The sequence below is a fragment of the Tachysurus vachellii genome, chromosome 15, assembly GCF_030014155.1.
Source record: "Tachysurus vachellii isolate PV-2020 chromosome 15, HZAU_Pvac_v1, whole genome shotgun sequence".
Lineage (NCBI taxonomy): Eukaryota > Metazoa > Chordata > Actinopteri > Siluriformes > Bagridae > Tachysurus > Tachysurus vachellii.
In genome coordinates this window covers 3,410,944-3,438,063 of record NC_083474.1, presented here as the reverse complement: position 1 = coordinate 3,438,063, position 27,120 = coordinate 3,410,944, and the positions used below count along the sequence as shown (strand labels likewise).

The 27,120-nt window shown below is 37.3% G+C and overlaps 2 protein-coding genes across 2 annotated transcripts in view; one reads left to right on the top strand and one right to left on the bottom strand.

Annotated features, from left to right (window-relative positions):
- The window catches only part of LOC132857816 (eukaryotic translation initiation factor 4 gamma 1-like), a 796,411-nt gene that overhangs the window by 358,901 nt on the left and 410,390 nt on the right, over positions 1-27,120 (bottom strand). The window lies entirely within an intron of this gene.
- Positions 1-27,120, top strand: part of lrfn1 (leucine rich repeat and fibronectin type III domain containing 1) — a 129,912-nt gene that overhangs the window by 79,518 nt on the left and 23,274 nt on the right. Inside the window, exon 4 of the mRNA XM_060887889.1 lies at positions 13,098-13,177. The gene's annotated coding sequence lies outside the window, so the exon portion shown is untranslated. The remainder of the gene's footprint in view (positions 1-13,097; positions 13,178-27,120) is intronic.

Genomic DNA, 27,120 nt, shown 5'->3' with positions numbered 1-27,120 from the left:
CTCAATAAATCTCATTTCGTGCTGAGACGAACGTCACATTGTGCTGAGGGAGAGGAATTTCATCAGAATAGCGATCAATGTTTTGGAAATGGAGAGAGAGAATAAGAGGGAGAGAAAGAACGAGAGGGGGGTGGGTGGGGGTTGAGTGGAATATTTTATAAATGCAGACGATTTCCATGCCCGAAGAAATCAAATGTATTGAGAAGACATTACAGAAATGCAGCTGCTGCCTGAGTTATAAATGAGTAAAGAGTGCAGTTGGTACACTCCCTGTTCACTACATATGTCAACGTGGACATGTCCCAAACCATACAGAGTAGTCTCTATGTAGGCCACAAAGTTCCTTGGCTTCGGGTCAGTGACTTAAATGTCTAGACTGAAATGAATGGTCTAAAAGTTCTGGTTCTCTGGGTAATGTTCCATGTCTAAGCTAAAGTTTTTGGGCCAAAGGTTAGGGACCTAAGTGTCTAAGCTGAAATGTATGGTCTCTAGTTTCATGTCCAAATATTGTAGACTAAAAACCTCTGGTTTAAGTGTCAAGGCTGAAGTTAATGGTACTGTATGTGATCGACAGTTCATGGGCTTAACATTCCTACAGGTTTTAGGCTTAAAGTTATTGATCTAAATTTTCTGAATTGTCTCAAGGATGAAGTTTCCAGCCTAAATATCTTAGAATAAAATCTATGATCTAATATTTCTGGGCTAATGTTCCTGGTTTAATATTTCCTGACTAAAATTCATGATGTATAGTTCCAGGTCTAAACTTTTAGGTTTCTTTGAGTTCCTCATTATGCGATTCTGGGGTTGTGTGCCTGGGTTTGACTTCTTGGTCTCCTTGGCTAAAGTGACGTGGGAAGATTTAATTTACGTGTTGATTTCCTGGGTTTGAGGTCCTGGGTTTGACTTACTGAGTTCTTGGAGTTCTTATTCAAGTTTGTGTCTAAAATTGTACTGCTTGGATTTCCTCAGTCCTGAGTTTGAGTTCCTTTGGCTTAAAGGTGGGGTCTCTGTCGTTTGAAAGCCAATGTTGACATTTGAAATCACCAAAACAAACATGCCCCTAACCTAAATGGGTCCCACCCCTGTATTGATAGCTCCGCCCCCACACATACACAAGACAAGTATAACCCAGACAAGTATTATGGCGGAACCTGTTGGGGCAGGTGACCGAGGGGATATTTTTATCAATAAATGAACTCAATGAGTAATACTATGGTGATACAAATGTGTTTTTGTAGTACTGTGTGTTGTACCATTAAAGGTTTAGCTCCGTTTCACGCGGAAGACGTTCAGTTCTCTCCTGCGCTGGAAAGCTGATCCTATATTAACACGGTCCTACTTCTTACCTTATCGTAAGCCTTTCTTCGCTTTCTTTCTTTGTTTTTATCCTCCATGTCAATGTTAAAACCTCTTTCTGCTAATGTAACACACGCGCACTGAACACTCTCTCCGCCCATATTGACAAGACACGCCCCTTTCTGCTCATTAGCTACACGTTAATTTTGTTTTTGTTTTGTTTGGCGGCCCAAAGCAGTTTTCTGAAGCATTTCTCAAACAACGGAGACCCCACCTTTAAGTGCCTAGGATCAAATTCCTGTTTGATTTCCTACAGTAGGTTTAAGTGTGTGGGTTTGAGTCCCTTGTTTTGGCTTCCAGAATTTGAATTTAATTGTATGATTGTTTGTGGGTTTGAATCTCTGGTTTCGATTTTCTTTGTTTAAATCCCTGGGTTTGATTCTCTGGCTTTGAGTTTATAAGTTTGAGTACCTGAGTCTGGGTTTCAGGATTTGAGTCCCTTTCTAGTGTTCTAACTTCTAAATTTTGATTTCCTATGTACTCTGGGTTTGAGATACTTGGTTTGGTTTCCTGGAATTATCTTCCTGATTTTTTGTGTTAGTAGTTGAGCTGATGCTCTGTGCAGTTTAACCTCCTGGGTTTCCTGTGTTTGAGATCCTGGGTTTGAGTTTTGGGAATTTGTGTGTCTGGAGTTAGGTGCTTTGGCTGTGTGTGTGGTGTGAGACCCCTGGATTAAGTGACTTGGTTTAGTGGATCTAAACGTATATGATTGCCTTCAGTTCCTAAATTTAGTCCTAAGTTTGATTTCGTGGGTTAAGGAGTCTGGGTGTAAGTGGATATTTTGAGTTGCTTATTATGATTACCTATTTTTGAGTTGCTAGATTTGTGTTCCAGTTCAAGGTCCGGTGTAAAGTCAGCTAATGAGAGCGAGTTACCAGAACGGATATAGACTGAAGCATAGGGCTTAATTCTGGATGGGTGAATGTGGGTCAGTGTAAGTAACTGGTATACATTTTGGTCCTGCCTTTGGAAATGTAGTAAAACATTCATGTATTGCAAGAAGGAAAATAGATTCCTGATGGATTATGAATAGTATTGCTTAGTGATAAAGATAATAGAGGGGACTAGCTGACAGCACAATCTCTCTCTCTCTCTCTCTCTCTCTCTCTCTCTCTCTCTCTCTCTCTCTCTCTCTCTCTCTCTCGTCTTTAATCAGGTTAAAGTGCTCAGTAACCACTGTTTTACTGTAACACTTACCTCAGTACACATTAGCTTCTCATCTTCTGTACCTGTTCATGCAGAGGGATACTGCATGCGGATCTATTTTTAGCTGTGCGGTGTATGGAGTGATGGTTGGAGAACACTGTGATTTCATTTCCTTTATGTAATCTGAGAACCGTCCTTGATTGGTTCACATAATGAGTTGTTTTACATGAGTATGTCCTTTTTATGTCTATAGCACCCCTGAATTTCTTAAATCTAGGCCGACCTTATTAGGCGATACATTGGAATTATTGCTAAACTTGGCAGAACATTTTTGACAGAAATTTTTGCTATATACAACATGACCCTAAAATGTAAGTATTCATACTGGATTTTCAAGGTCCTAACTTGAACAGCTAAATGTCCTGCGCCAAAGTTTCTCTTTAAAATTCCTTGCCTATAATATATATGCTTAACCGGCTAAGCCTAATAGTCTAGTCCAGGGGTCGGCAACCTTAAACACTCAAAGAGCCATTTGGACCTGTTTCCCACAGAAAAAAATCACAGGGAGCCTGTAAAATGAAGATAACACTGAATATATCGTTTTTTACCTTTATGGAAAGTATAGAAAAAAACTGTAGTGTGTTGCATTTATGAAATCAATGAACTGCTACCGAGTAAACAAAATTTTATTTCTGCAGGCAAACAAATATATGTTGAACAGTTTGAACTAACCTTAACAAAAAAGCCGCTGGGTTGAAGTTTACTTTCAAATAAAATGTTCAATGTCTAATCGAGTCCTCTTCGTATTCATGACATCAAAATTTTAACTCCCTTGAAAAGGGGGGGGGAAATATATATTAATAAAAGCGACACGGACTCGTGCTGTTGTCTGCGTGCTGAGCTGTATTGGCTGACGCACAGCATAGCTTGAGTCAGCTACTCCCGGCAGCCTTTGAGTTCCCCCTACTGGACACTGCTTGAATTACATCTAATTTCTAGTTAACCAACAGAATTAGAACAATAATAAACATCACATTAAGTAAGTTAATCATATTGATCTTTTTAAACCACTACATCTGCTTCTGTGTTTCGGATTTCGCAAGTCGGCAGTTATGACGCATATTTTGAGCGACAAACAAATTAAACACGGTTTATTTTAATGTTACAAGAGCATCATAATCTTAGAATTTAGAATTACATTTTTTTTAAAAACTAACTAACTAAAATAAAATAAATTTAAATAAAATATATCTATTTTCCAAATCTCCAGGGAGCCGCAGCAGAGGGATAAAAGAGCCACTTGTGGCTCCGGAGCCGCGGGTTGCCGACCCCTGGTCTAGTCTAACTTAATAGTCTAGGCCAAAATTACTTAGGCTTAAGCATCTAGACTTTTCTGGTCAAACATTTCTGGTTTAAATTTCCTTGCATATTTTTCTAGGATTTAACCGACTAAACCAAAGTTCCAAGATTTGAGTATGTCATAGCTGTTGGTACAAAATACATGGCCTATAGTACCGATGCTTCAGATCTTATCTTAGGTCCAGATCTAACCTTCCTATTCTAAAATGGCTAGGTTTAAATGTCTGTTCCTGGGAAAAGGTTTCTGAGCTACATTTCCAAGATTTAATTGAATAAGCCAAAGTTCCAATGGGGAAAATCTCTGCCATAGTTCCTGGTATAAAAATTCCTGTTTTAATGTTCCTAAGCTTATTTGTCTAGGTCAGAGTTCCAGATTTAACCTTCTTCATCTGAAATTTCTACACTTAAGTGTCTAGACATTGATTGTCGAGACATTCCTGGTCAAAAGGTCCTGGACTAAATTTCCAGGTTTTAATGACTAAGCCATGGTTCCAAAGGTAAAGTTTTATGTAATAGTTCCTGGTATAAAGTTTCTGTGCTGATGTGTGCAAGTTAAAGTTAATGATATAAATTTATTTGTTTAATTCCGTGCACTATGTTTCCTGAATTTAACTAACTAAGCCTGAAATTATTAGATTTTAAAGGATTAAAATCTACGCCATGGTTCCTGGATTAAATCTCCTGGGGTGAAGTTCCTTGTCTAAAGCCCAGTGTTAGGGTTACGTCTAGGTGAATCCTTCTGGTCTTAAGTGTGTAGGTTTCTTGTCTAAAGGTCCTGGGATTAATAGCCAAGCCCATAGTGCCAGATCTAAATTCCCTGTACTTATTTGTTTATGCAAAAGTATGTACACCCCTGACTATCACACCCATATATGGTTCTTCCCCAAACTGTTGGAAGCACATCATTGTATAGAATGTCTTTGTATGTCGTAGCATTACAATTTCCTTTCAGCTGAACTAAGAGGCCCAAAGCTGTCCCAGCATGACAATGCCCCCTGTGCACAAAGCCCTCTGAGCTCCATGAAGACACCATGTGTTAAGGTTGGAGTGGAAGAACTCGAATGTCCTACACTGTTAATGTTTAATCATTCTTGGAGATACCTAGACCCTAGGCAATAAAAAAACCTATAAATATTTATGCAGCTGCAAAATAGTATACCAGTATTTTGTGACAAGATAAGCTAAGCTAATAACATCAAAGCTAATACTAATCCCAGACTCTAAAAAGGTATTGGCATTTTCAGAAAATGGGTTTAAAGACTGTAACCATGGGCCTTGCTGAAAATGGGTTCTGCATTCGACTTTGCATTTCCAACTCTGCCGGGATCCCGCTGAGCGGCTCATGCATGCTGGGAAAGCGTTCGGATTTCAAGCCTGCATTTCCAGTGCGCCACTTTAGAAAAGCTATTCTGCCACGCACTCATGCAGCGTCACTGAGAGACTCGGTTCAGACGGTGACACGAACTTATAAAAGACAGCGAGAATGAAGCAGGAAAGAGAGAGAGAGGGAGAGCGACAGTGACAGACAGACAGACAGACAGAGAGAGAGAGAGAGAGAGAGAGAGAGAGAGAATTCCCGGGGTGCTGTCTGGGACTGAGATTGGCAGATGACTTTAAAGTTTAGGTAAAGCTTTAGAAAACTTTGCCGCTTCTCTTTGATCTGCTGTGGAATTGTGTATTGGGAGACTTTTACAGAGGAAACGATCCACTCAATATGTAGCAAAATTAAGTTAAATTAAATTAGGGTTTCAGAATTATGCAAATTAGGTGAATACATTTTAGTTCCCAGTTCAAATGGCTGAAATGTTTCACAGCATTTCTAATGGATGTTTATCATCATGTTCATGATGCAAATTCATAAGCATTAGAATTCTCCATCTTCTTCTTCTTCCTCTTCTTCTTCTTCTTCTTCTTCTTCTTCTCATTATTATTATTATTATTATTATTATTATTATTATTATTATTATTATTATTATTATTATTATTATTATTATTTATCATCACCAACTGTACATTTATTGATGATTGTATCATGGCTTGCATGGTGTTAAAATTTTATTATATTATAAATAAATAATTTAATTTATTCATAATAATAAATACCAAAATGCATTATTTTAAGAATAATTAAAAATGATCAATTACAGTATTATTACTGTTATCACTTAATGCATGTTTATTCATGATTGTGTTACCGTTTCCATGGTGATACGTGCTTTTCAATCATGTGTTGTTTCTTGCCTTCTTTGTCAATGCTGCTGAATTGCATTCCAATTTAATTTCGTTCATTTACAGCAGACGCCCTTATAATCCAGAGCGACTTATGTTTATCTTATTTATACAGCTGAGCCAGTGAGGGTTAAGGGCCTTGCTCAGGGGCCCAGGACTGGCAGCTTTGTGGCCCCGGGGTTCAAACTCATAACCTTCTGCTCAGTAGTCCAACACCTTGAACAGTAAGCTACTACTAAGGCATCCCCTAATTGATCAGAAGGTGTATCAGAACAGATCTGCAGCACCACATCACAGGTTTATATCGATGCACTCATTCTAATACCTTGTCGTTTCTATAGTAACAGCTCATTCAGGGGACTTGCTGTGTCTGCTTTTAAGTGCGGAATTGTTGGAGAGGATTGATGGAAAGATGATTGATGGAAGGAGTCTCCAGTGTCAGCACTTTGTAGCAGTCAGAGGTAAAGCTGTCACTTTATGTCCTCAGCAAAGAGCCTGTTACGCTCTTTTGTGGTTTGTTGGTCTCTTTTTTTGTCTTATTAAATTTAGGGAAGAGAAAATAGAGAAGCTGGTGAGGGAATGAAAGAGGAATAAAACACACAGGTATGTGCTGATCTAGAAAAATAATCAGTACTGCAGTGGTAGCAGTAACTCTGAGTCATTCCACTGCCTTGTCGCACAATAATTTAGTATAACACACACACACCCACACCCACACACACACACACTGATTTATTTTGTACTTTAATGACAGTTTGGCACATTGCTTTGTAGTGGCAACTAAGCATTTACGACTTTAAACGTGTGTGTGTGTGTGTGTCTGTGTATGTGTGTGTGATAGAGAGAGAAAGAGAGAGGAAAGAGGGATGAGCAGAAGGCAGCTTTGATGAGATGAGTCAGGCACTTCGGCAGATAAAAATGTCGCTAGCTCGTCCTACATTGACCCCGGAGTTATCTCACTATAGCAGGGGTGTGTGTGTGTGTGTGTGTGTGTGTGTGTGTGTGTGTTTGTTTAAATATGTATAGAATATATATATTTGTTTAAATATATATAGAATAAATATATGTTAAATGTTGTTAATAAATAAATGTGATTATATTTATTTATTTATTTATTTATTTGTTTGTTTGTTTGTTTGTTTGTTTGTTTGTTTGTTTGTTATTTTTTAGAAATTTGTTCAATTGTCAGATGCAGCAGATGATTATATAATAACACTTAAAGATTATTAGCTCCCAGTTACACTTTGTCCAACTCGACTACTCTACTGTAACTATTGCATTCTACACATCCTTTACTCACTCACTCATTTTCTACCGCTTATCCGAACTACCTCGGGTCACGGGGAGCCTGTGCCTATCTCAGGCGTCATCGGGCATCAAGGCAGGATACACCCTGGACGGAGTGCCAACCCATCACAGGGCACACACACTCTCATTCACTCACGCAATCACACACTACGGACAATTTTCCAGAGATGCCAATCAACCTACCATGCATGTCTTTGGACCGGGGGAGGAAACCGGAGTACCCGGAGGAAACCCCCGAGGCACGGGGAGAACATGCAAACTCCACACACACAAGGCGGAGGCGGGAATCGAACCCCCAACCCTGGAGGTGTGAGGCGAACGTGCTAACCACTAAGCCACCGTGCCCCCCACCCATCCTTTCTATCAAATAAATTTAATCTAAAATAAAATTAATAATAATTCAACCACCCAGAGTTCTGCAGTAACCTGCACATCACTGTATTGAAAAACTAGTCGTTGATTTCATTGTATATTAATATTTTCCTGCAGCTCATCTCCATAAGAATGAGGTGAAAAGGTTAGGAAATCAATCGCACAATGCTTTAGAGAAAACAAGGGATGAGGATGAGGAGGACGAGGACAAGGTTCAGGTAGCTGTTGAGGGGTTTTAATAAAACGACAGTGTTATGTAACTGAACTGTGGGTAAGATACTGAAGCAGACTGTAGATCAGAGAGCTACAGTAATCCTGTCGATTTCTCTCAGCATGCAGTGCAGAGAACGCATCAGAACTTCATGCTACAGAGGAGATCACGGCAAACAGTACGCGGCATTTCTTTCCATTTACAAATTGTTTTTGAAAAATACCGGTACAAAATTCGGAAATCGAATTCGGCTAATAATAAAAACAAACCGGAAAATTAAAAATATTATTTAGAACAAAATTGAATTCATGTGCAAAAAAAAGATATAGGAATACAAAATTGAGTGGATTTGTGAAAAATAATTTAAATAAAATGAAAAAAAAAAAAAAAGACAAAGGAGACAAAATACACAGAAATTATACAAATTTAAAATGAAAAAATAAAATAAAAAAATGTAATTGTAATATTAAGGATGAATGAATTGCAAAAAAGCTAAATCATAAAAATAAAATTCGTCATTAAGAAAAGTATGAGTCTTTGGTGTCGGTTTCAAGTTTTATGCTTATTTTTTTATTTTATTAAATTTCACAAAACTTTAAGAGAGTGAAAAAAAGGTGAGGGAATAATTTAACTTATCGTAGTATAATATAAGCAAGAACAGGAACTCATTTGCTTCCTGGACGTTCCAGACCATTAAGTATAACTATAAACCGATCAAACGTGTCATCGTTTAATAAATAAAAACGTGTCAGCGTTGGCAAATTGCTCTGCGCTGATTTATTTTCCTATAACAGCTTCACACACAGGGGTTTATTACTTACATAAAAAAGAAGATGCTAATCACTCACTCATCCTGTGCAGTAGTAATATCTGGATATTTATCAGCACCGAGCTCCTTTATTATGGCGGACGGTGGCCTCCTGGTGATGGCCGAGGACTCATTAACATATCGCTTTAGGAATCTTGCACTGGCTGCATGAATGGAATTGCGCCCGGATTGACAAATCAATGTTGGATTTCCGGGAGGTCGAATCGGCACCACGGGCTTCATCTCCAAACAAGAACAGAGAAAGCATCAACGTGACTCGACTGACCTCCATGCCGTCACGTTTCTCCTCAATACAACTCCAAATGTTTTATTTGTTTTTTTTTAATTCGGGTTTTTTCCCCCATTTTGTTTTTTTCTGTGTGATATTTGTCTTTCAGCTACAGTTCTCATCCTCATGATTGTCTTTTGTCGACCATCCGGACCTTGTTGTGCGTTTCAGATTGAAGATTTCTGTTTTTCAACTACAAGCATTTTGAACGATCCAATTTTAAGAGTTTCTTAAAATATAGAAAAAAAATAGATCGTGATTATAATGCCCTTGGCCTTGCCATTTTTTTTAAGTCCACCTTGACTCTTCTTCTTGTTCTTCTTCTTGTAAGTTGAAAAATAACTGATAACGAAATTATAAAACCAGTTGAAGCAGGCTGCATTGTTATGATCCATGTCCTTCAGCGACATTCTCATCTCAGCAAGGACAGACTTCAACTGAAAAATTATTGCATCAGTTCCCAGACAATACTAAACCAGCTTCAGGCTTAAAGAACCTGTGCCATAAGTGTTTTTGGTGTTTTTTTGCAGAGATGTTGAGCTTTCTGAACCGGCTTTTCTCATTAGGCATACATTTTTAATAATCCTTAGCTGTTCCCACCTCATTATCTAGAACTTGCTCATCTAGTCATCAATCGTGGAAAATTTGTAACCAGCTACAAATTTCCACATTTTTACATTAATATGTTTGTTGTCCATGACATTATAGCCTATGCAGAGATCAGAATGCTTATAGATGGATAAAGATTAGCAACATGGAAACATGGATGCATACTTAGATGTGGCATGGCTAAACTGGTGGTTAAAATGGTGTCTAGAGGCTTTATCCACAGTCCAAAGTCACTTCAAGATTTATAGTATAGAAGCCTTTATTTTGTCACATCTACATTACAGCACAGTGAAATTCTTTCTTCACATATCCCAACTTTGGAGGTTGGTGTCAGAACACAGCGTCAGCCATGAGACAGTACTCCTGGAGCAGAGAGGGATAAGGGCCTTACTCAAGGGCCCAACAGTGGCAGCTTGAACCAGGATCAACACCCTTGAGCCATAAAAGCTTGAGTTACCACTGCCCATATAGAGTAGTTTGTAGTTTATAATTCCTTCTATTCAGAGTCGAGTTTTACACACACACTTGGCATTTTGTAGTTATATCAAACTGTCAGACGGTGGCGCTGGATTTCGTTCTGATCTCACGCAAGAACAGTGTGCTTAATTTCAAGATTCTGATTTAGACAAGCTCCGCCCCCTTTTTGTAACTGTTAAGTAAATTCTGAAGATTCCATAGTTATGCCTGAGGTATGAATATCGACAAATTCGGCTCTGTCAGAATCTTGCATGCAGTCGGCTGTTGAATTGTCAAGATTTGTGTCCGTGCCTTAATGATGACATTGACACGTTATTAGCATTTCTATGAGTTTCATATAAGATTTGGAAGGGTGTTTGATTTTAGAAGTTCTTAGAAGGCGTGATGATGTTACCTGTCAATCAGAGCAGCACTAATTAATCACAGGCATCGTTGAGCTCTTTTGTACGTGGAAGAGGGCAGTGAGACATTCAATCTTTTCTCTGAGCAGTGGAGTGAGTTTGAATAGATTTCACGTGTCTCACAAAAAGCATGGCTCAATTGCTTCCATTTGGTACCTGTCAAGAGGTGACAGGTGTCAGGAAAAAGTCAGGTTAAAAAAATCTTTCCTTAAAAACAACCAACTAAATTAATAAATAAACGATGATGTTTACTGTTATAAATATTGACCCGGGTTGAGGGTCAAGAACTTGGTCAAGAGTGCAGGTTGAACCTCGCTCCTTCAACTTTCTGATCAATAGGACTGATGCTGAAACTGCTGAGCTATGTACTGTGTTGCATTTTAAAGAAAAATCCATGAGCTGCGCTTTACCCCGGGTGCGCAATAAGCTCCAAAGTTTCTTTTTCATAATATAGTTAATTTTTCATCACATTCCACTTTGCAGTCCCTCAGGTCGGAGTGATGAAATATTGATGATGAGATGTTATTGTCCTGACATTGAGACTGATAGAGCTTCGCCGTAGTTTTGTTATTGTGGCTTCGCATTATGGTGTTTTCTATTATGTTCGGTTGTAAGAACAGCTTGTACTCTTAAAAATGATGTTGCAATGAGCTTCTGAATAATGTTGTTAGCATTTCATTTCTCTTTTCCTTTTTCTTCTTTCTCCTTTACTTTGCTCATCAGCTGAATTACAGTCTAGAGTCTGGCATAGTTCTGTGCCGCTCCATGTAATACAATTAGCTCCACGTTACAATAGCCAAATAAAGCCAAAGAACCAGACAAGGGCTATAACAAAAAGAGCTGCTCAATAGGGAAATGAAGACTAAATATGGAAATTTTTATATAAATATAAAAATCTAGAAATAGCTTATAAATCTCAGCGGAGGTGGAGGAAGATGTAGAGAAAGTAATAAAGGTGACAGAGCTTATACATTACATGGGAATAAAGGAAAAAGTACTGCAGAGTTTAATAAGGAAAATCCAATATATGTACTCAACAAACTGTCCGAGATCCAATGAGAGCAAACATGGCAATAAAAAGAAGTCCAAAAACTCTGAAGTAAACACATAGACACACAGAAATGTCTAGAATTGGGACAAACAAGGAAACTAGGACAAGCAGTGAGAGAAAAAATGAATGAAAGGGAAAATTCAGGAAATCTTCAAGAACACTTTCTGAGTGCAGACCCCAGGAAGTGTGTCTCTGAGGCCTTATACAGACATGTGGGTATGGCAGTGAATACATACACTATATGGAAATACAGAGCTGGCATTGCAGTGTGACGGCATTCACTAAATTCCAGGGGTTCAGTTACCATGACGTAAAGTGGGCGTGTTTCTGGAGGTCTTGGAAAAATGCCCTCTTTCAAAAAAAAGAGCATACCTACGATGGATAATGAAGGGCAAAACAGTCATACAGGTAGAGTTTATATTTTATATCTATTATGCTTTATTATCTTAAAGTTAAAAACAAATAAACAACCAAAAACTACGGTTAGGGTTAGGGTTAGATTATCAAATAGGCCACGCCTACCTGATGACGCAATATCTGTTACGCTGTTCTGGAATCCCTGGAAATAAGTGCATCCTGTCAGTGCGAGCCCATATATGGAATTGAAGGTGTGACCTTATATGGAAATGTGTGTGTGGTGTGTGTTGAATATTGATATGTAAATGTGATAAATCTGTGTGACATTGGGTTCATATAGACCTGGGTATGGCACTGAATCTATCTGTGGAAATGCAGAGAGATTGATTAGGTATGGCACTGATAAATGGCCATGTAGTCCATGTATGTAATTAAGGCTGTGGAACTGAATTCATATATATGTGGGTGGGGGATTATGGAGAATCATATTGGGAAATGTGGGTGTATTGTATGGGCTGGTGTTGTGTCCTTGTGAAGTGTGAGTGTGAGTGTGAAGTCCATAGATTTAGTAGTGGGTCTCACTGGGCCCATATATGTCATTGACTCCTTATATGGAATTGTGGGTGTGAAATCAAATCCATATATGTAAATGTGGGTGTCACTGGGTACATATATGGACTGGTGGGTGTGGTTTTGATTCCATATCCTTATTTGGGCGTGGTATAATTCTATATTTTTTTAGATGTGGGTGTGTCCGTCAAAGTCCAATTTTGAGTGGGTGTTCATTAAAGGTCATAAATATGAATATGGGTATGTCATCGATCAGATATGAACAAAACATTAGTTAACCTGACCGGATTTAAAAAAAAAACTTGAGCCATATTCACACCAATGTTAGCTGTCGTACCACTTTTGAGGGCTGGGTACTGATTTCTGCATTATATACATAACATTTTTAAGAAGAAACAAGACTTCATGGAGGAAATGAGGTCCAATATTAAAATACAAGAATCTGATGAAGTTGTTAAAAACAAGAAATATGGGAAGCAAGTGTAAACTTGAAGGCCGGTTAGATTGAGGCTACAGTGCTGTACATTAATATCTTTCTCTCTTTTGCGTTTCAGGTGGCATTAATCTTACTACCCAGAATTTCCTAGGAGAAAACATGATGAGATGAGTGACACAGGAAGAGCCTTCATCTCTGGTGAGTGTTTTAGCACATTTATGCTAGCATAGTTGCAGTTCAACAAAGCCAGAATTAAGAAGTCCGATATTTTCAGTGAGATTTGTTTAGGTGATACGAGGTATAGTGGCTAATAGTGAGGTAAAGTGAGAGTGGCTAAAGTGGGTGCTAAAATATAAACAGACATTCTTAAACTGTGCTTCACACGTAAATTATGTAGCTACAAAGCAGAGTATTTCAGGATTTATCAAAAGTCAACATGTTTCTAAAATACATTTGATTTGATTTGATTTCACAGCAAAAAAGCTACTCAAAATCCTTCAGTTGACTAATTTCACTTTCTGTAAACAAATCATGATGCTTGAACAGACAACTGACTTTGGTTCACTGCTTCAGTTATTTTACAGCCCAAATGTCTGCAATGGTAATTTTCTTAAATGGCCATCTTCTTACTGATAGGATTGGAACAGTTCCCAGAACAAAACAAAGTGATTAGACGACCTGGCTTTGACGATTTAGCCAGCAATCTGGATGGAAATCGCTCGGCCATAGGGAGTTCCACAGTCAATTCGCCACCTGTCAAATTAGCATGTGCTTATTTTATATTTATTTATGTTTCAGATTTGAAATTATGAGGGGAGCAAAAAGAGATGTTTACACTTTCAAGCTTTAAAGTAGATCAGATGCTCAAATGCAGAATACTTTTTTTTGTTGAGATTTAGCAATTCTGAGTAATGTTCTAAATATATCATATATCACTAAACTTTTTAACCAGGAACATAGATAGCTTTGGAAATGCTAAATACTTGTAAAAAGGACTCAAATATGTGTGGAATATCAACATTTTCCTCAAATATGGTGGTATTTTATTAAGAAAATGCCTGATATTTAAAATGTTACACATTAAATACACTTAGCAGTGTTTGCTAAACCTCTTGTAAACACAGTGAACCTGTGACAGGAGCAGTGGAGTAATACAAATCTAACCCTGGTGTGCATGATTCTGAGAGAAGTTAAAAGTTGTTTGAGCAATAAGGCTATAAAACAAAGTGCTTAAATGCTGTTTCTTGGATGACAAGTTTCCATTGGAAATCATTGCTCTTTGCTAGTCGCGCAAAGGCACACAATATCCAGACCAGTGGGCAGCATTTCAATTTATGTTTGCTAATGTTTTCTGCATTAGCATGCTCAATAGTCTGGAAATCTGTTTTCGACCGCGCTGCGGAGGGTAATGAGGCAATCGATGGATTGCTAGGCTGCATTTTTAGCATCATACTTAGCCTGTCAGCTAATGCAGTCTTCATAAATATGTTGTTTATCGACTGCTGTGTGTCAGTCACTAGTTCTGGAACTTTCAGAAGTACAGTAGTACTGGACAATATGCATGCACGTGTGTGCGTGTGTGTCATTGCTAATGGATTCAAATTAGTAAGATATGGTTTGGGATCAGGACATGAATTCTGTAGCACTTAGAGTTCCGTGACAGGGATAGTACTTATTCATGCTATCGACCTGAATTACTTATATAGTCGCTGTAGCGTAGTGTGTGCCACGTCTGCACATTCTAACATGATAAAAAAAAATCTTGAGAGGCTCTCTGATCACGGTCCGTGCCTTTACTCGGCTGATTGCATGGGCTGCGTCAGCACTTCTCTAGGGTTGTTATACAGAATGAGAAAATGGGATGGAGAATTAATATATGTTGCTAGCACTAAATAAGCTCATGCTGAGTGCTTATTGCTCACATGCCATGTTAGGTTTTTTGTCAGAAGCATCACTTGAATTGTCAAACCCTTAAATTAGCGTTAACTGGATACCCTGGAAAGTCTGCCTCACTATTTTTTGACCCAAAAACAAGCTGAAGCCTGGGAGTGAGTCAGACTTGTTTGAAATGCATACTTGTTTTCCAGAAGACCTGTGTGACCTGGGAACATTTCATTATCAGATAATTAATTCGAAAGAAAACAATTAGCTTAATTCTTGTTAGCTTTGACTACAGGTCAAAAATTCCTATAAAAAGAGAACAGTTTTGTCACATTGTGTCTTTTGATTAAATTCTTTAGATGCATAGAGACACACGGCTCAGCATAACACACAAGAACACATAATGCGCAATTTAAACATTTAACAAAATATGCCATATATTTGCTAAAATGTGCTGCCACTGTAAGAGCTAGCTAGCATAGAGCTGGTAGGTCTTTTCTATGGACTTTAGAAAGGTAGAATGACATTAAAAATGACACAGAAATGTCTGGACTATCAACATTTTCCTCAAATTTGTTAGTAGATAATAGATAAAATGCTCCATATTTGAAACAGTAAACTTTAGAGAGTGAGAGAGAGAGAGAGAGAGAGAGAGAGAGAGAGAGAGAGAGAGAAAGAGAGAGAGAGATCTGTAGTGAATTGTTGCATTATTGTAAGCAGTGTGTGTCCATTCCAGTTAACTGCAGTGTGTAGGACAGGTGCTGCTGTGTATAGCCAAAACTCTTTGTGTGTGTGTGCGTGCACCTGTGTGCATGTGTGTGCACGTGTGTGTGCATCTGTGTGCACGTGTGTATGTGTGCGTGTGAGCGTGTGTCCACGTGTGTATCTGTGTGTGCGTGCGTGTGTTTATATTTCAGCACAGCTCTTCACTGTGTGGCCGAGTGTGTGTGTAGGTGTGTGCGTGTGCATGTGCATGTGTGTATCTGACTGACTGTGTGTGTCCTCTCTCCTTATCTCCTCGGTGGCAGCAGGGCTTCTATCATACTGAGCCTCTCTACACACAAACACACACAATGACAGCCAGCTTCACTGCCTACTCAAACACAAACCCACACACACACACGTACACACTCATTTCATTCACTAACTACTTGAATCATCGATGAATAGTCAATTTTAATACTTCATTTTCTTGATCAAGTACAAACATACAGTGGCTAATTGCAGTGTATCAATGCCCATTAAGCGTAATTGTGTAATTGCTGTGTAATTAACATGTAATTAACATATAAAATTATGGCATTATTATTAATTCCCTATTCAATACTCAGCAAGTTCATGGAAATAAAGTGCACTCAAGGAAAGATGAAGGGAGGGTGGGCAAAAAATATAAAATTAACATCTCTTGCAAAGTTATTTATTTATTTAATAAAATCGTTGTATAAAAGTACTAAAATACAATGTTTGAAAACATGTATGGAAACACGAGTGTGCCTTGACTCCATATATGGCAATGTGGGTGTGTCTACTGAGATTATGTTGGATGACTATAGACATTTGTGGAAATAATACCATATATGGAAATATGGGTGTGTCATTGAGTCCATATACGGAACTGTACTATGAGGCAATTGTAGAGTTGTGGCCAATATGTAGAAATAAAGGCATTAATTTATCAAATATAATAAAAAAAAAACATTCATGCATACATTTTGTATCTTAATATAGCCGGTTATACCGGAAAACCTCATGCAAATTATTTTGTTCATAAAATCATCAAAGTATTTTTTTTATTCTTTTTTTTATATCTTCAAAGTGAACCATGCAGCATCATTAAATAATTTGTGCTTTTTCAAGAGCTACAATAAGCTTTTCAACATGTTTCTTACAAAGTGTAAAGAGACAACGTGGGTCATAGTTAAGTAGTGAGGGTTAAATTAGTTAAACACGCACACACACACACACACACACACACACACACACACACACACACACACGTACGCACACACAGTGTTTTGTGTGATTAGAAAATGTTTGCCAGTGGACTCTAATTACAAGCCGATTGCCAATACGTATAATTACAGTGATCATGGCACTTGTTATCGGGTATTATCTCTGGCTTGACGTCGTGTTTATCCATGCTGTGCTCATAATTATATAGTAAGTGTAGTGTCCAGATAATTGGGTCAGATGTCTCACACACACACACACAGACACACACACACACACACACACACACACACACACACACACACACACACACCACCACCAAGATGATAAAATACCATCTTGTTTTCCCCATGAACTATTTCTATTCTTTTTCAGCTAAATTTTTTTTTTTTAGTTTTGTCCAAGGTATTATGTTTGATGGATGGCGAATCTGTGAAACTGTAGACGGGAAATTAGATCCATTTAGGATCCATCTGATTTACCGTATCCACACTTCTCCTCCTCTTTTGTCTCTGTCTAAGAGTCTCTGTCCCTTCCTCGTTCTTCTGCCTTGCGAGACAGTTCAGCGTGTGCACACTCTCCTTTTATTTTCTTTTTATTTCCTTACTTTCTGTTTCTTCACCCCAAAGCACTTTTGCTGAACGTTTGTAATTGTAAATGCGATTAATAAATAAACTTGACGTTTACGGCAGTGTCCGGGAGCTCACGGTTCCTTTTCTCTTTGTCCCAGAAGTTTGGAATCGATATTTTAGAAAGTCAGCTCAAGGGTATCCTCCGGTTGATACTAGAAAGATTTAGCCGGGTTGTTGCAGTGCATTGTAAGTTATGTTGCACTCGAGTTTGAATGTAATTAGCTGCTGATACAATGTAGCCTAAGGCTATAACTTGTTCTACATTTAGAGCATAAAATAACTCAGTTGTAGTCACATGAGGATCTCCTACAGTTGTTAGTCGTAGCCGTGGCCTGTCCAGCATGTATTTGAAATTCTTTTCACAAGAAACACAAGCAGCCAATACATCATTTATACCCACTACTTTACACGCTAATTATTGCTTTACATCTTCCCTACTCAGGTTCGTAATAGCCTCATTCTCAGTTTAGATTAGCAAAACATGCTAATTGTTCTACACTCACGGGAGGCACCAATGATCCACTGCCTACCTTTTTTTATCACAACATCAAAGAAAACATTTGCAAGGGATTGGTTTTAGGATTAGTCTGAGGAATTCTTCAAGACGTTTGTTTGCATGAATTGAGAATTGAGAAAATGGCAACTCGGATGGTGCTTGTTGCTGAAATCGCAGCTCTGTATATATAAAAGTGCTTTTATAAACCTGGAAACTCATTTGGTTTCCTTTATATCTACTTACAAATATTTCTTCTAGATCCTGATTGCTGGATTTGGACAACTCTTGCTGAAATTCTGAACATGTAAACATTTAGGATTATCAGATACAAGTTTGCAAGCACTTTTTTGTGTGTGTTGTCAAATGCAGAATCGTCTTTAGTCCGAGTGAAAGCCGACATCGCTGTAGGTTTGTAAACTGTCAGTGCCAAATCAGTGCTAGACCATGAATAACAGAAAGTTAATGGGCCTACAATGACACCTTGAGGGGCACCATATTGACACACCACAGTTAGATGCCAACTTCCTCTGAGTTTTTGAGCCATTAATTAAAAAAGATCAAAGGGGTCACAAAGTTCATCAAATTGTCATTTGCAATCTTGTAGTTGTGTGAAAAAGTTTTAATGGCCAAAATAAACCTTCATGTCAGAAATATATAAGAAATCGCTGCTTTTCTTCATACTGTAGATTAATGCAAACCATTTGTAAGGGCATGAGAACACTGGGATCTTAATCATTGGGGGATTTATTTACAGGTCAAAGCAGTGCAAATTCTTGGTGGAGAAGAGAGGAATCAGGGTCCTGATACACTGCAGCAGTCTGAATCATGCAACATCCACTTGCGTTCTAGCGCTCATGATGGAAGGTAATGGCTGAAGAAGGGCAAGAAATACCACATATAATTCAGTAGCGTTATCAGTAACAAAGAAATACAAATGAATGTAGTGAAGTAAAAGTCAATTAAATGAACCTGAGTAAGAGTATAAGCAAAAACTACTCATTAAAGTACATGTTTTTCAAAAAAGATACACAGGTAAACGTGACAAAGTAAATGCAGTGCATTACTACCGACCCCTGACTAGCATAAACCACCAACTAGCACCAATTAACAGTTTTTATTGTGTGCCAGAACACCATTTGTCTAGAAAAAGGGGTGGGGTTAGAAGTGCTAGTAAATCATTCTTGGCTGTTTACATCTGAGCCAAGTTTTATGAACTATAAAAACCGTTAGCTTTGACAAATATTCCCGTCTTTTTTGCCCTGGAGTTTGCGGAGCTGTTGACGAGTTCCTGTGCTTTTTATACGGTTCCTCACACATTTACCTTTGTCCAAATCCCATTGTGAATTTTCTCGTTTCCTTGGCTTCATGCTTCCTGGACTGAAGCTGTTATATTTGTGCTTTCTTAAGTGCCAGAGCTCTAATGACATTTTAATTACTATCTACATGGTCAAAAAACTATCTCTAGCGTAACTCCATATTATTTGAGTTTGAGCTTTGACGCAGTGACTCGTGTCCTGATTAGTTAATTACAGCAGCTATTCTATGGTTAATTATATGAATAATTGTAACCTACTCCAAGTTACAGTGTGCATTGTCATTAATTCGGTCTACAGAGATTCCCGAGTCATTGAGCTGTTTCTGCTTACTTTCCGTCTTCTGTACATCTTTTATTTCCTCGCGTTGCATTGGGATATCCTCAAGCCGATGCCGCACCATCCCTCATGCGCGTTTGAAGCGTTGTGTATTTACAGGGACACAAACCAAAGTGTTATAAATTAGCGTTTTAAATTACTGTCATCCTGGAAGTAGCAAGAAAGTCATTTATCAAGGGGAAAAAACTTTTGATGAAATGATAAACAAACAATGATAAATTAAGAGAAAATTACTTGGAAAAAAAATTCATGTTGCAGCTTTTTTTCTTCTTTTTTTTTGTCAGAAGGCAGGACATTGGGGTTGCCAGGTCTGTTTCCTTACAATCCTGTTGCTGCAGTTTTTATAAATTTAGATGCAATGCTTTGTTGTTAAACCATAAAATAAATAAGTGCACTTGCCTGGATTGACCATGAGATAATCAAAAAAATCAAAAATAAATCAAAACACAGGTTTCCATGGGAATGCCAGATACATAGAACACCAGGGGGCGTATCAACAGGGTTTGTTTATGTCTTGTCCTATGTACTTTTATTTATGATTTGTGTCCTCCCATTTGTTTGCCCCGCCCCATCCTTATCTGTACACCTGTTCCTCATGTCCTGTTAATTACCCTCTCTGTCTTTTGTATCTTGGTTTTGTCTCCCGTTTTATTCAGCTACTGGCATCATGTTTTTGGTTTTGTCTTTGAATTTTAGTTGTGTTTTTAGTTCTGTAATTTTTAATAAACTCAGATATTTGTTAGACTATCCCTGTATTTGAGTTTTAAATTTTGTTCCAGTACATGCGCCAGTCTCATGGCACCACGTAATAATATGAGACAAATTTGAGATTTGTGCTATCGTATTAAAAATATCTTGCATGATATTTTATAAATGCAGACTGCCACTGACTGTGACTGACTGAAATAACTAGCACCAAGGTGACATTATTCCACATATGACTCCTGTGTCACTTTCTTATTTCTTTCCGCAGATGAAACACATGCTGAGATTTTCTTGTAGTAGTTTGTCATCAAAGGAAAGCCCAGTCCAGTGACTTGTGTGGTGTTTGGTTGAATTTATATGGCTGCTGGCCATTGTATTGGCATTATGTCACATCATCAATAAAGAGAAGGAATGCAGTTGTATTGGCAGCCGTACAAACCCAAAGCACCCTGTCACATCCAGGAGAATAATGTGGAATATGAGAAGCAATAAATAAAGCACATATCTACTGTTAGACTCAGCAAATCTCGGCTGTTTTTACTGTTTACATACAAACTAGCTAGCGAGGAAGGTGGCCCTGCTCTTATTTATTAGCATTATTATATAATTAGCATTTATATTTTCTTGTTTTCTTAAGTAATTATTTATTTATCTGTCACTTCCTCCATGATTTGTTTGATTTTGCAGGTTTTTTTTTTTTTTTTTCTTCAAAATCTGCATTTTTTTTGAGCTTTTTGTTTTTTCGAAGAAAAATACTCAAATTGGTGAAATCGCAATCACAGGATATTTTTTTCAAGCTCCTGTTAGTAAAGACACATATGTTCTTATTTTCTACGATAGCTGTACTCCTAGCTCTATCTTTACCCCAAATCTGCAGAAAATCTGAGGTAATTTTGGAAAATTTGCTTGATCGAAAATTTGTCTTTATTTCAGCAAATACAAAATCACAAAATCCCTGCAATACTGATTTGTTTCGTGTTTTTTTAATTTAATTTTGTAAATTATTATTGTATTATTTATTATTAAAGCTCTTATTTTGATTAAGATACTTTTTAGGGGTCCAAGCACTGAGTGACCCCAGTAATTATACTTAATTGTTACTGAATGAACTGTTAGTAAGTTGAAACATTATCCAAACTCCGATATCTTGAGTGTGTAAATGAGAGAAAGATTTATATGTTTATTTTTCTTTTGTATCAGTGCTTTCTTTTTTTTTTTTTTAACCGTTTGTTTTTTGTTAGGATTTTTATTCAGAGTCCAAGCTTGAAGTGATTCCCATTATACTGAAATGCTAACGAATAAACTGTAAATATTTTATGGGATGTTTCTCATCTAAAAGTCTAAAAATGGATACATCAAGAAGTCTATAAAATAAAGATGTTTTTTTAATTATTATCATTATCATCATTAATAGGGAGTCCAGCAGTAAGTGCTTGGAATAAGCCTTGTTAAGTCACTAAGTCTTGTTCTCTTTTTTTGGCTTAGTGCTTAGCAGCTTCACCTCGCATCACCACACGGGTTTGGGAGATTGCATGTTCTCCCCATGCTCCAGGGGTTTCCTCTGGGTACTCCGGTTTCCTCCCTTTGTCCAAAAACGTGTTGATTGGCTTCTTTAAACTATACATGGTTTGTGATTATGATTGACTGTCACCCTGTCCATAGTGTCCCCTGCCTTTGCCCCTATATTCCACTGGATAAGACCCCAGGCTCCCTGCAATCTTTGTAGGATAAGTGGTACAGAAAATGGATGGATGGATGGATGGATGAGGGGTCCAAGCACTGAAACCTTATGATTTTTATTCTTGTTTTTTTTCTCTCCTAAAATGAATTGTACTTACCAACCAATATTTCAGTCAAATGTGGTGTTCACGATAGGGCTTTTACTGAAGCACAGATACTCACAACCCAGCAAACTACCTATATTTTTCTTTGCTTTCTTGTGATCTAAATGTGCACGGGTTAAAGTAGCACCTATTTTCTCTCATCATTCCCGTCTCTACATGTGAATACAGCAGTCTGCGTTATTAAAAGGAAAATATAAGGTCACGGCTTCTTCACGATTCAATCATAGCGAGTTGGGGTGCACAAGAAAACTAGCATACAAAAGGATCAGGGAACAAGATAAATGCATTAATGGTGCCGAAAATAGTGGCATTAAAATGGAGCTGGGTTACCTTGTTATCAATGCGTCCCTTGCTTTTTAGCAAGATATAAGGTAGACTTATTTCTTTTTTCTCAGCTTAGCGCTGCTTTACATCTTGTGAAGAACTTTTTTAGTTTTGAATTTCTGTCTGAAATTGTTCTTAATATTTGACTATTTTTTGGGCCAAGATTAAGGCTTTGATTGTAGATCCTGAGGTAACTATTATTTTATTCAGGTCTCCTATTTCAATGTAATTTCCGAGCGGATGAAATCTTTACTCCTAGCATTCCTGAGGTGTTTTTTTTTTACTAAGCCGTTATGCCAGATGAAGAGTTTCCATTTCTTCTTAATAGCAATACATCAGTATAAAAGACACACCACCGTGGGCATTTTTGCACAGGTGTATTATTTCCGTATGCCCTTCTCTCAGTGTGATTTCTGCAGTGCAGCTCTAGCACAAGAGTTTGCTCCATTAGCAACATCAGCGTGACGCACATGCTGGCGGCCATCTTAGTCATCCTGTAAGCTGCGAGTTTCTGATATGCTTCGTCTGGCACGGTGGGATGTTTCCTGAAAAATGAGCCTCGTGTTTTTTTTCTAAAATGTTTGCAGAGAATGTGACGAAGGCACAGTTTTAACCCATGATCTCATTCTCTAAAGTTACTTTAAAAGCTAAAACCTAATCAGAAAACGGTCACTCAAGCATTGCTTTGATCTCTCTCTTTCTTTCTCTCACTCTCTCTCTCTCTATCTCTCTCTTACTCTCTCTCTCTCTTTCTCTCTCTCTCACACACACACACACACACAATAAGATCATTTACTTTAAAATCTAGAAAACACAAGTCACAAGAATGTGCACAAGTCAAATATAATCAAATATTAAACATGAGGTGATGGGAATGATGTGTATGGAATTATTTTCCATGAACAGACTTACTATTTCAATTAATAATTCATCTAAAGTTTCGTGTAATGACATTATATCTCAGAAATGGGCTTCTAAAGTGTATGAAGAGGTTTGAAAGGTTTGTTTTTTATGCTTATGTGTGTTTATTTCTGTCGTTTGGATTTCTAATGAAGTAAAGCAATTCTCACATTCCCATCAAGACATCCAGTCAAATTTACATCAGTGTCAAAAGAAACCATGTTTACTGTGAGCTACCGTTCACTGTAGCTACATACAGGAGGGCATGACTCTGTTGTCTCCCAAGTGAAAACAAATCACTTTAATTTGAGTCAGATTTTGACACATTGATTGTACTTTAACGTTAACAAGTTTCAAGGTGGTTTTAATTTGCAAAGAGTGCTTTAAAGGTAGGGTCTCCTTTGTTTGAGAAATGGTTTAAAAAACTGCGTTGGGCCGCCAAACAAAGCAAAAGCAAAACTAATGTGTAGCCAATGAGCAGAAAGGGGCGTGTCTTGTCAATATGGGCGGAGCGAGTGTTCAGTGCGCGTGTGTTACATTAGCAGAAAGAGGTTTTAACATTGACATGGAGGATAAAAACAAAGAAAGAAAGCAAAGAAAGGCTTACGATAAGGCAAGAAGTAGGACCCGTGTTAATATAGGATCAGCTTTCCAGTGCTGGAGAGAACTGAACGTCTTCCACGTGAAACGGAGATAAACCTTTCACGGTACAACACACAGTACTACAAAAACACATTTGTATTACCATAGTATTACTCATTGTGTTTATCTATTGATAAAAATATCCCCTCGGTCAGCTGCCCCAACAGGTTCCACCATAATACTTGTCTGGGTTATACTTGGGTTATACTTGTCTGGTGTATGTGTGGGGCGGAGCTATCAATACAGGGGTGGGACCCATTTGGGTTAGGGGCGTGTTTGTTTTGGTGATTTAAAATGTCAACATTGGCTTTCAAACAACGGAGACCTCACCTTTAAGTGTCTATATACAATTACATATTTATGCTACAGTTGTACGCGACTTATCAGAGAACAGTAGCTTATATTACATAATAAATCAAAGTCAAAATCAAGGATTGAAAATATGTACAAAGTCTTCGTGATAAAAACATATAATCATCAGAAATCAGAAACACTAAACAAGGTGTAATGAAGAGGTGGGAGAATCCATTATTTCCATAATGAGAATGAGAATCCAGAATCCATCCACAGTATTATGAGCTTTAATAAAGAAGAAACGCAAACAGTCCAGAAAACAGTATCACAATCAGCATCGACCAAACAGGCGAGAGATGCAGTCAGTGTGGCAAACAAAACAGACGAGAGCCAAATCCAAAACGGTTAATCCAAAAACACTGAAAATGGGAATATACAAACACAATGACAAAAGCACAAAAGTACAGCACTAGTTTCGTATGCAGCAAGAACTGACGATACTTTGGATCAGATGGTAACATGCGCCTCGTTTAAATGTCCACGAACCCGGAAGTGAGAACCAGTAATGTACCCGAGTTGGACCTCATGACCCCGAAGTCTATTCAATTAGATTTTTGATTCAATTAAATTTATGTGTATAGCACTATAAACAATTCACATTGTCTCAAAGCATCTCATAGAAGTATAGGTCACGGTGGCAAGGAAAAACTCCCTGAGATGATATGAGGAAGAACCCTTGAGAAGAACCAGACTCAGGGAACCTCATCCTCATTTGGGTGACACTTAAATGGAGATAATGTAAATGTCCTTTCTACAACAGTTTGTAGTCGAGTGGAATTGTGGAACCAAGAGCTCCTGAGGAACTAACAGATCTTTCCTGCTGAAAGAAGGAAGTCTAGTGAATTCCCTAGTATAGGACTCCCTCTGGAACACAGAACAACCATCATTAGAAAAAAAAAACAGACAGGACAAAAGACCCATGAGAAAACAAAGACACATGAGAAAACAACTGTGAATCTCACTGTTCTCAGAACCCGAGAAAGGGAATTTGTGACCCAAGATACTGTTGTGCCTTAGCAATTATATTTTGAAGACTGAAAAGCTTTTGACATTTGTAGGTACATAAGTGTAAACAAAAGATCTTTTTGACTGTATCAGCTTGATGACAAACGATGAAAGGTTCTGTACCTTTTATCTGATAGGGAATAAGAACAATGCATGAACTTTATTTTCTTTATCTTTATTTCAGAAAAAAAAGATAATGTACTTTCCGTGTCATAGGGTTGGTACTCTTTGCTTAAGAGCACAACTCGGAAATTATGCTAATTTATAATTTGCTTCTAGTTACACAACTTCACTTGATTATACTGTATATAGTTGAAGAAGGAACATAATTTATTACCGCACTCTCCGATGTCACTGAAGATAAGGATGGATTCCTTTCTGAGTCTGGTTCCTTTCAAGGTTTCTTCCTTCTTCATCTGAGGGAGCTTTTCATTGTTGAATTTAAGATAAATATCGACACTACAAATGCTATTCAGCAAGAACAGACACAGTTTAGTGCCTTTTTTCACTAAGAGTAAATCTGTGTGAAGTTCCTGATACTGATACTGTATTCTCTATGTTCCTGATATAGACAAAGGCTTCCTTTCACGCATATCTTTACAGAGTAGAACATCAACTACAAGAAGCATGTTAAAAAGATTCTTCTTTGGATTCTTACACAAAGCGAATGGATTAGCATAACAAATAATAAAAAAAAAAAAAAAACATTGGTATATACAATGGTCACTTTTATGCCCCTGTACTATCTATTCCTTACCATCTGGAGCTTGTGATCTTTCCTGGAAAACGTGACCTCCAGTGTGTTTTTTTTTCTTTCTTTATCTTAATCAGGAAGCTTCAGCCTTGTAATCCAATCAGTTCTTAACAACAATTAAATCGTTTAAACAATATAATAATTACAGAAATGTTTATATGTATAGTATAGTACGGAAAGCTGTGTTCACTGCCTACTTTTCTCATTCTTGTACACATCTGCCAGGCAAAGTTATATCTCTTAGTCCCGCTTTCTTTCTTCCACATTTCCCTGTTAGTCACTCAAATCTCTCCTGTATTTAGTTCAAGTCTGAATGTCTAGGTGAATGTAACTCTGCAGCATATCTCCTGTCGGTTATTCTGTATGCTTATGCTGAACAACAGGTATATTTGTCTACCTCTTGATGATTGTTAATAACCACGGAATAAATGTGTTTCCTAATATATAATAACCATTATTTAAAATTTACATTTTAATTAAAAAAAGTAAACATTTTTAGTTTTTTCTTTTAATTAATAAATAGTTTTCTGTTTTGTTTTTTTTTTTTGTTTGTTTTTTGTCTCTTACTTCATGGTATGATTTTTATTTCAAAAACATAATTTATTTAAAAAAATACTTATTTTTTAATTTTCTCTGTTTTAATTAATTAATTTTTCACATTTTTATTTCAATTTAAATTAAATTAACTATCAATAAGAAACTTATTATTCTTTCTTCTGTTTCTATTTTGTTTTTAAAAACTTGATTTAATTGATATTAATTTTTTTATTTTCTTTTGAAAAATAATCTCTAGATTTTTTTTTCTTTATTACAAAAATTGATTTTTATTTTAATTTCTTTTTTTCAATTTCATTAGTGGTTCATTTAATTATCCATATTTCACAAATCTCTTTCTAATCAGTAAATGGCTTGGAGCCAGTTAACTGACTCACACCTAATGCTTGCAGCCTTCATTTCTTCTTTTCCGAAATTGATTTTTTTTCCGTTAAATAATAATGTAAA